General features: G+C 30.3%; 1 long non-coding RNA gene across 2 annotated transcripts; it reads right to left on the bottom strand.

Moving 5' to 3' along the window:
- Positions 1 to 3,151: 3,151 nt before the first annotated feature.
- Positions 3,152 to 3,765, bottom strand: LOC116405307. Of its 2 annotated transcripts, XR_004218483.1 has the most exons (4): positions 3,699 to 3,765; positions 3,530 to 3,615; positions 3,300 to 3,352; positions 3,152 to 3,168 (listed from the first exon to the last, which is right to left on the bottom strand). It is a non-coding gene; the product is annotated as an uncharacterized LOC116405307 (long non-coding RNA). The 2 variants fall into 2 exon arrangements; XR_004218482.1 differs by lacking the exon at positions 3,152 to 3,168 and having other exon boundaries at positions 3,289 to 3,352.
- Positions 3,766 to 9,804: the final 6,039 nt, after the last annotated feature.

Here is a 9,804-nt window from a genome sequence, read left to right as displayed (position 1 = left end):
AATGAGAAAAAGTAGAAAAATACTAAAAAAACAATAATAAATGCCATGGAGAAAAAGTAGAAAAATACTAAAAAAACAATAATAAATGCCATGAATAGGGAGGAAAAAATAATTAAATATAAAGAAATTAAAGATAAATATATAAAGAATAAATTAGCAAAGGAAAGAAATAATAATAATAAAAGATAAACAACCAAAATATAAAGCAAATATGCAATAAATAAATAAATATGAGACATTTTTAAAAATAGCAAAACAAATTAAAATATTTACCAACTATATCAAAATTTTGTATTCTATCAACGATAATCTTCTATCACTATAGTATACCAATGACTACGAGTGATAGAATCTGTTATATGTTTGTAAATATTTTGTAAAATTTACTACTTTTAAAAAAAATCAAAATATATATAAATAAAAGATAAGCTCACGAGACAATAAATAAATAATTATAAGAAAAAGAAAAGGTAAAGAAATAAGAACATAAATACTAAGCAAACATTTAATCATTTAGTGTTTCTTTCTTTTCTTGCTTTTTTTTTTTTTTTTTTTCATAATGGAAGCTTTAAGAAAGATAAACAAAATAATGAGAATAGTAAGTGAAGAGATAAAAACGTATGACATCCAAAGAATTTAAAGAATCATTCCTTAAATTAATTTGAGAATCTTAAAATACCAGTACATTGACAAAATTTTAGAATCATAATTCTAAATAAAAACTAAGCATACTTTTAAATTAAAAGATACAGACAACTTACTTTCGATGACGTCCCTGAATCTATAAATCATCGAATTGGCTACATCACCTGTTGTAGAGCTTCCTATCCTCTTGAATGAGATTGGTTTGTGGGAACCAATCAGATGGACAAATGACATCACACGTCAGAAACCTTCCTATTCTCGAAAATGAGATTGGTTTGTGGGAACCAATTGGATGGAAAAATGTTTAGAGATATTTGTGAGAAACTCTTTTTGCAAAGAGAAAATGTCTAAGTTACTTAACATCTTTATGTGATTTTAATCGAGCATGTGAAAACATGTTCATTAAAGTGGGGATGAATTTTGATGCATATCTTAGTTCATTAGTTTAGGACAATTGGTTCTTAGACCAATTTGTGGAGGATTGATCTAATTATTGATAAGAATTTTGTTAAAACACCCCATTCTCATCTTTTACTATTCAAGAGAATCAATATTTGTGCAAGTTTTTAAATATTGAAAATTTACAAAAACATCCACTACAAGAAAAATGGTCTACGACGACAGTTATTTACTGTCGCGAACAAAACCCATGACAGTTATTTTCAGTCATAGAAGCGGGAGTTTTCAAAAACTGTTGTAATAACTTATTTCATGACATAAAATAAATGTCGTTAGTTAGCATTCTACGACATCAAATAACTGTCATATTTTATTTTATGACAATAAATAACTATCATCATTATGTATTAACGACAGTTAAATAAATGTCGCAAATTCATTTATTGTGACATGTTTTAAATGTCATGGATATGTCAATCGTGACAGTTTTTCTTTAAAGAAATGTCATTATTTTGCTATTGACGACATTTTTTTTCTGTCAAAGATAGGGCAATCGTGACAATTAATTTTGTAAAAAAACTGTCATTGTTTTGATATTCACAACAATTAATAACTGTCACAAATTCATATATTACGACATGTTTTTCATGTTGCAAATTACTCGATTACTACAATTTTTTCCTGTTCTCTTTACCACTCTGTCATTACATGAACCATTTGAATGACAATAATGTAGCCGACAATGACAATTTTGAATTTATAATATTGACACCCATATAGAAAAAAATAGTCGACACTTTAATATATATACGCTATAATACAATTTATAATATTCGTACATTTCCAATCAAGTTCCAACAATTTACAAGTACAGAATCTCAACCCTTAATCAAAAAATATTTTAAATAGCATCAGAATACATATAACAAGAATTTTTGCTAAAGCATAAACGACCAACCAAGAATGTTTGTCTCTGAAAATGTTCTTTGAAAGTAAACTTATGAAATTGTCGACTCCAGTTGAACCTACAAAGACAACATAAATATAAGCATCCATCATAGGACAAGAGAGTACAACTCTTATAGAAAATTTCAACATTGAGCATTACCTATCACTGCAATTCAATAGTTTGTATAACCACTAAAATTAATTGATTAATGACAAATCATCAAAGAGTGAAAAATGTAAAGTCAATATCACAAATATATCCTTATTCCTAGTCCTTACAACAAAAAAACTAAGACAATTCTTAGTCCTTAAAGTTCAAGAGTTTGTATTAGGCAATCATCGCAAATAAAGATGAACTATGAATAATTATGCATCAATTCTCTCAGATTATTAAAACAGAGAGTAAGATTATAGCAAGTACTCAGGTTCATGACAAAAAAAAAAGGCCTGAAATGCAGTTAGCCAAATTGCACTCTAATCAGAGTTTTGCGCAACTACGATAATCAAGGAATAACTTTTCCTAACAAGCAATGAATGAGAATATATACCAGTTTGTGGAATGCAGATGATTAGGCAACTGAAGGGGTTCGTGTCAAAACATACATATATCAACGTACCATTCATTGCTGGCTTGCAACAATTTAGGGTTAGAGCTTGTTTCTGAAATGAAGTGCCCAACATTATCCTATGTGGCACGTGACAAAGTATACCCTTGTAAGATTCTTCATTTGTTCAATACAAATTGAAAGGAATAGAAGAAAAAGTTGTATAGTACCTCATTATCTGTTTCATGATCAAGCTGTCCATATTTTGAAAGACCATTAAAGCCATCAAATTAACAAAACAAATTAAAGCAACTAAACAAAATCAAACAAATTAAAGACTTCACTTACATACAACCAACAAAATTATTACTTCATTTACATGGAGAAGTAAAACATCGTTACAAACCTGAAACTTGTCTTCATTAGAGAGTTCATCAAGATTTGCTAGAAAGGAATCAACCAAAGTAGCCTACAAACCCCAAGAACAGAAATTGGAAATTAACAAACAAGATAAATGACATGTACCTAATGTTGTAATTCCATGGAGATCAAAGTCCCAAATGAGCTTCCATAAATTACCTCTTGAAATGTCTTTTCCTTTCTATTTTGTTGCATTTTTTTTCAATATGGTCTTGGCACAATGCAATAATTAAGTGTGTTATAGTTTTTGCATAAGAATATTACGAGTTGAGTACATTGGCAAGAATTTCCAAAGAAAATGAAGATGAGAAAGACAATTTGAATGAATAAAGCATAAACTACCTTAATAAGTTCATCAGATGCAATATATCCTATCACTTCTTCAAGACTCATCTCTGCATTTAAGTTTAAAATTAGATGTTAGTGTGAGTAATCATACTTAGGAAAAGATAATAAAGCTTTTCAGCCTACTCCTGTTTTGACGTTCTAGAATTGAAATCTACATCTTGGATACTGAATTCACAATAACACTAAAATATATACAATTGGAACTCAATGTAGAAATAACATACAAGTCGAGGTGGAGATAGCTTCACGTTTTCATCTTTGCAAGCAGAACGGATATTGGTAAGTTTTCTTTAGTTCTTACAAGATTAACCTGGAAAAAAGAAAACTGCTTACCATGTAAATCAAGTAGAAACAACTTCGATCCAAAGTCTAAACATAAAGTTCTCAACTTACATCTAGATTTGATTCCCTAGAATGTTCTCTAATAAACATTCCATCATAAGTCTGCAACATAAATTATTAAGAAAACTAAGCAGAACATTTTAGAGGACCCATATATTATCTACAATGAAAAGATAGTGGATCCTCAGTCTAATGGAGACAACAAAATGTACATTTAGACCAACTCATAGCATAAAAGATAATAGGTACCTAAATGCAATATCCCCAAAGAAGACAGGATGTATGAATGAAAATATTTGGCATGGTGTGCCAGCAAAATTATAGTTGCTTACTATGGAGTCAACTAAAGATATTCTTCAGGAGTCACCACCATGGTAGAATACACATTCACAAATGATAGCAAACACCCCTCATCAAGAAATAAAGAAAAAAGAAATAATATTTTGCCTAAGATCAGTTAAATATAAGTCATATATGTGAAGTTTGTATAATATTGGCAACTGACCTTAGAGCATGATTAAACCTACAAAACAGAGAAACATTGAAGAATAGAACACCAATAATCTCATGACAAATAAACAATCAGAAACATTGAAGAATAGAACACCAAGTAGTTGCATTCACTGCACACAAGACTTGTGAGTGAGGTTATGTTATGGAGCTGAAAAAAAAAACAGAAATAGTAGCTAGATACTATATAGTATTGATAAGGTAGTACAAATAATTAAATGCTTCATTAACTCCTGAAGTACACTGTAAAACAAGTATCCTAAATTTTGTACCTGAATAACTGAGTATTATGAGAACCTAGTAAGTAATTATAGAAGCTAATATACTTAGATCCTATCATAAAAACCACAGTAGAAGTATATACACCATTTACTTCTATTTTGTTCATTCTTTAGAGAAACGACATATAGAACCACAAAACATAAATTATTATATTTTCCTATGAAAAAAAACTACCAAATCTTGTAACTCCTTATTCCACCTTTTTGCAAGTTAAGATTAAGAATTTTAGATAAGAAAATTAACCCAAATTTAAAACTTTCTATCTTCATTGCTGATATTTTATTTATTCATAGGCAAATTTTTTGTTAACTGAAAAACTATGATTCAAATAACTAGAGAAGAAAAAAATGAAGCTAACATTACAATATTCCAAGGCCGTGAAGCTTTGGTAAGATCATTGTTTCTTAAAGTGTATTGCAAGCAACAAAACCTCCCAAACCTAGCAACAGTAAAATAAAATAGATTCACTTCAAATATCTCAGGCAAGAAGAGTTGAACTTTATTGACATAGTAAATAGAAAAATATCAATGAGTATGATTGTTGCATCTGATACTCCGCAGAGCATAACATCCTGCACATGAAAACAAATCAGATACAATAGAACTCTTTTGAAACACTTCTCTATTAAGCATTTTTTTAGGGAAAGAAGTACTCATTTTCAGTATGCAAGTAGAGAAAGAAAGGAAGACAGGAGAACTATGTGCTATAATTTTGGTAGGACTAGAGTGTTTCTACTTTACACCTTAGCTTGTACAGCTTTAAAGCCCATCAAGCATGCAGTAATATGTAATTTCCTATATTTTCCAAAATATTCCCAAAAAAGAATGAATAGTTAGTTATAAAGAAAACTAAAGTTTAGACAAAAGAAGTGTCGTGTTTTTAACATTTTTAATACATAACACACACACACACACACACACACATATATATATATACTGATCTAACTTTTGAATTCGAAGAGTATATATATAACAAGATCAAAATAAATTAGGATTTGAAGTATCACACTATATATGTACAAAATAATCAAACAACAACAATATTGTAAATAGAATTATATATTATATTATGATCACTATCAACTCAAATGATTTAGCATCTAAATTTGTTTATAATATAAAATGAGTTTCACAATAGAGGGGAACTAACAATTATTTACTCACCTGTGAAGAACAAATGACCCTTAAAAATGTCAAAATATCCAATTATACGTCTTTAAATCTTGTTCGATCAATTTAATTAAATTTAATTTACAATCATATATACATATATAATAGAAAGAAATTCAAAGTTTGAAACATAAATTTAATTAATTAAAACAAGTTTTTCAAAAGAGTTTACAAGAAACTTTACCCTAACCTTTACCTTTAATTGATCAAAGCAAACACACACACTAGAGAGATGGAGTAGAGAAATGGGAAGGAATTAGCACCATCACTAATAACATGATTTAAATATCAACAAAAGTCAATATTCTCCCAGCAAAAACATGATAACTAATCATAAAGAATTAGGATTATGTTTTAACTAATCAAAATTTTATTCAAAGGGTCTTATTCCCTACCTCAAAAGAAAGTTAACTAATAAAATTAGAACCACTAAAATAAAATCTAGTTCACCAGGATTCCACTATAATAACATTCTAAAATGATTTCCTCCCATGTACATTCAATAATCAAGATTTCCTCCCACGGGCATTTCATCAAACAATTGGTGTGCAAAACAAAAGAAAAAATATTCATTTACTTAGTGGCAGCCAGAAAACCAAAAAAATTAAGGAATAAATACAAAAATTTGTGAAGAACATATCTTAGATGCAATGTTGAGAATTGAGTTTCAAGTTTAATTGAAAAAATCGGCAGGCGCAAGAACTCGATTCTTCTTAAATTTCGACCATGAAATTTTGTGTCCAGAAACCACTTTGCAATCTAGCAAATAACCTAAAGCTTTATTCAAATGCCATAAAACTATCTTTTTTGGGATGACTTACTCAAAGAAAAGTACAGAGAGTAACGATTCAAAACTTTTCAACCATTTCTCTTAGAGACCTAGACTAACATTCATCCTTAATTGGAAACTAAACAAAGAACAACATGAGAGGTAAAAAAAATAATAGTAATAATAAGGGATGAATAAATTACAATTGCCTTCTGGAAATGAGGATAAGAAGAGGTGGAACGAATCTGAGAAAGGCGAGATTTGGAGGCTTCAATGGCAGACTCCAAAGAGTTGTCGTAGCCTGTTCGTCGTGTAGTAGAAGAGGTACAGGCGGCGTTGGAGTGGGGAGATGACCACGAGGGGCAGTGTCGATGATGGACATCGTCGTCGTCTAGAGAAGGGAGTTTAAGGAGTTCGAAGATTGGGAGGCGAAAGGAGAGAAAGTTGAAAGAGGAGGCGAAAGAGGAGAAAGCAGAAAGGGGAGGCAAAAGGAGAGAAAGACGAAAGAAAGGGGAAAGGGGAGAATGGAATAAGTTAAAAATCCCTAAAAAAGTTATTATTTTTCATATATTAAATATATTATTTTATTATTATTTTATTTCTATTTTATGACATCAAATAACTGTCGCGAAAAATATTATTTTTTCGAAAATTTTCGTCTTTTCCCACCAAAAACGCATTTTTTCCCTTTCGTGACATTTTTTTTCCCTCTCTCTATTTTGTGATATAAATAAATGTCATAGTTTTTTTTTTTTACTTTTCTTGTTAACACCATAACAGCATAACACCCTACGCCCTTCCATGTTTAACCTCGATTCTTGAATCATTTAGAATAATTTTTTATTTCTTGAATTGAATTTCCTATTAACGAAATCTTTGTGGGTTCGACCCATTTCTTTCACAGTTTCACTATTCTCCTATGCTTTTCTAATAAATTTTTTAAATGGTGAGACTGAGTATTATCTTTGAAGGGTTTTGAGGTTGTGATTTCTTTTATCCAATCCATATTAATTCTTTGATTTACTCTCTTTTCTTGCATGTTTGCTTAATCTTTGTACTAACTATTCTATTGTGCAATATAATTAATTTTCTGCATCTTTAAATCAATTACGACCCCACCTCAAAAACTTCCTTTTAATGAGTTGCTAAGTTAAGTAGTAGCATAGATAATATAGAATAAAGAAAAAGTGAAGTATAAATGAATAAGAATGTTTTATATAACTTGAAAATAAAGTTACGAAAATTATTCTTGTTTTATTAAAACTAGTCACCGATAAATTGTAGAAATCTAAATTATTATAGCCTTTTAGGTAAAAGGATGAAGCCTTAGTGCATAAATTTAGAAGAAAATATGTAGAAAAGTAAAGAAATTGGTCAAGTTGGGCATTGTGAAAAAGAGCTTTATGTCTGTTTATCGTGTTTTAGTTGTCTTATTGAAGGATTTTTGGTGAGAAGAAAAGTAGCTCGGTGATAAAATGTCATCACTTGACGCATGATAGCCTGCATTTTTCTAACCATGTGGCGAGGAGACTGTAGCAATACAATCTTGTCACCGAATTTGTTCCTTACATATATCACAGAAATGCACAATATGTGTGACAAAGACACCGAGAGGTTGTTTGCCTTAATAAGAACAAATTGCTTATAGTTCGCAAACAGATGAGATATAAATCATAGCTTAACTTTAAGTATTTGGGTCCCGAAAGGCAAGCAAGTATAGTGAAAGCACCGAGAGGTTGCTCGCCTTAATTATGAAGTTAATAGATGCTTTAAATCATCTCAAAATGTTAAACTCCCTTGTTCTACACTTAATTATTAAATATTCCTACACGTTCACACCTAATCATTGAGTTCTTGTTTCATTACATTTCATCGCCATGTCCACCTTGCTGCTAATTAGGAAAATCATACTTGCATAACATGAGATAGATTCACTTAGGTGTCGTGTAGGATTAGAACGTGAGATAGATTCACTCAGGACACTAATTCCATGAGTTTGACCCTGGACTTATCAGAAAACATCTTTCTCCGCTTGCATTTGAAAAAGAAAGAGGAAAACATGTGCTAAACGGTAATCATTATGCATTTAGCAACGCATAGATATGACATGCACCTTTTATTGCATAACCCTAGTCTAGAAGCTTGCTTAGTTGCACTATTAAAATCATTCATGATACTTCCACAAACAAATTTTGTAATGCATGTCACATTACGGAACAATCAATCAATCATTGAGCTTTTCAACTTATGTTTTCATTTCCCGGTTAATGATAGTGATCCTATAGGTTTAGGTTGTCATTGTCCTCGATGGACTTATATGTATGTGTCTAATAGAATATGTAAGAGTTTGGTACAGTTAATTTGTTTAAAACCAGAGTTTTATTAATTAAAGTATGTTTTAAAATTTACCACTGTGTTATATTTAAGAAAGTTTTACTACAACGTTGTTGAATGTATCTTTTAAGTAAAGTGTTAAGTTTTAGAAGGTCAGTATGTGTCGTCAGAAAACCAATATATGTTGGCTTCACCCCTCTTCTTGAGGCAAAAGTAGTCGCTAGGGAGGGGGTGTAACACTTTTAGCCATGAAGTTCATAATAAAAATGCAACTAAAATTAAAATTACATATGATCATAATAAGAAATGAGTATGTCGTAGAATGCATTCTCTTGTATTCTTTGGCTCAATTGATACATGTTATACAAAGTTAGGGGAATGGAATATGATACTTCTTTTAACTCTTGTACTCTAAACTCTCACCTAAATATATAGAGAAGTAAGAATAGGGATGACAATGGAGATTCTTTCACACTGTATCATGCACTCTAAGGTGAAGCTTGGCTGATTATTTTCATACGTTTCTTGGCACGATGCTTAAAGCTCTGAAATTTCAAAAAAATCTTCACTTTTTTAAAACTGCAATACTGATTGTACTTCTGATTCGCCATATTATGAATGTCAACATTCTCACCAACTTGTTTGTCATCTAACAATTCGTATTGCCTTGTATCTTTTTGCTCATCGCCTTGTTGGTTGATGCGAGCATAGTGCATCACCTAGAGCACCTTCTTCATTTTACTTGTCTTCTTTTATCAAAATCCACCATTAAGACAAGAAAAAACGTAATAAATAAACGTTTTGTCTTTTGTAGTTTATAGTTCACATAGTTCTTAATTTCACAAGATTTACTATGCGTTATTTTACTTTTATTGCAATATTACTACATTATTCTATATAAAAAGCTATAATAACTTGTAGAACATATATTATCACAAAACAAAACAAAGTGTCACTTACAAGAGGTATTTCTCACAAATACGGTGTCGCTTTCTTTGGTATCGCTTTGAATGGTGTCGCTTACACAAGTGACACTCTTTTAGTTTCGCTCTGATTTTTTTATATCTTGCTTGTATCCATCCCTATGGAATC

This window comes from Cucumis sativus, chromosome 7 (genome assembly GCF_000004075.3).
Source record: "Cucumis sativus cultivar 9930 chromosome 7, Cucumber_9930_V3, whole genome shotgun sequence".
Classification (NCBI taxonomy): domain Eukaryota; kingdom Viridiplantae; phylum Streptophyta; class Magnoliopsida; order Cucurbitales; family Cucurbitaceae; genus Cucumis; species Cucumis sativus.
The sequence above is the reverse complement of the archived record's forward strand: the minus strand, read 5'-3'. Positions and strand labels throughout refer to the sequence as shown.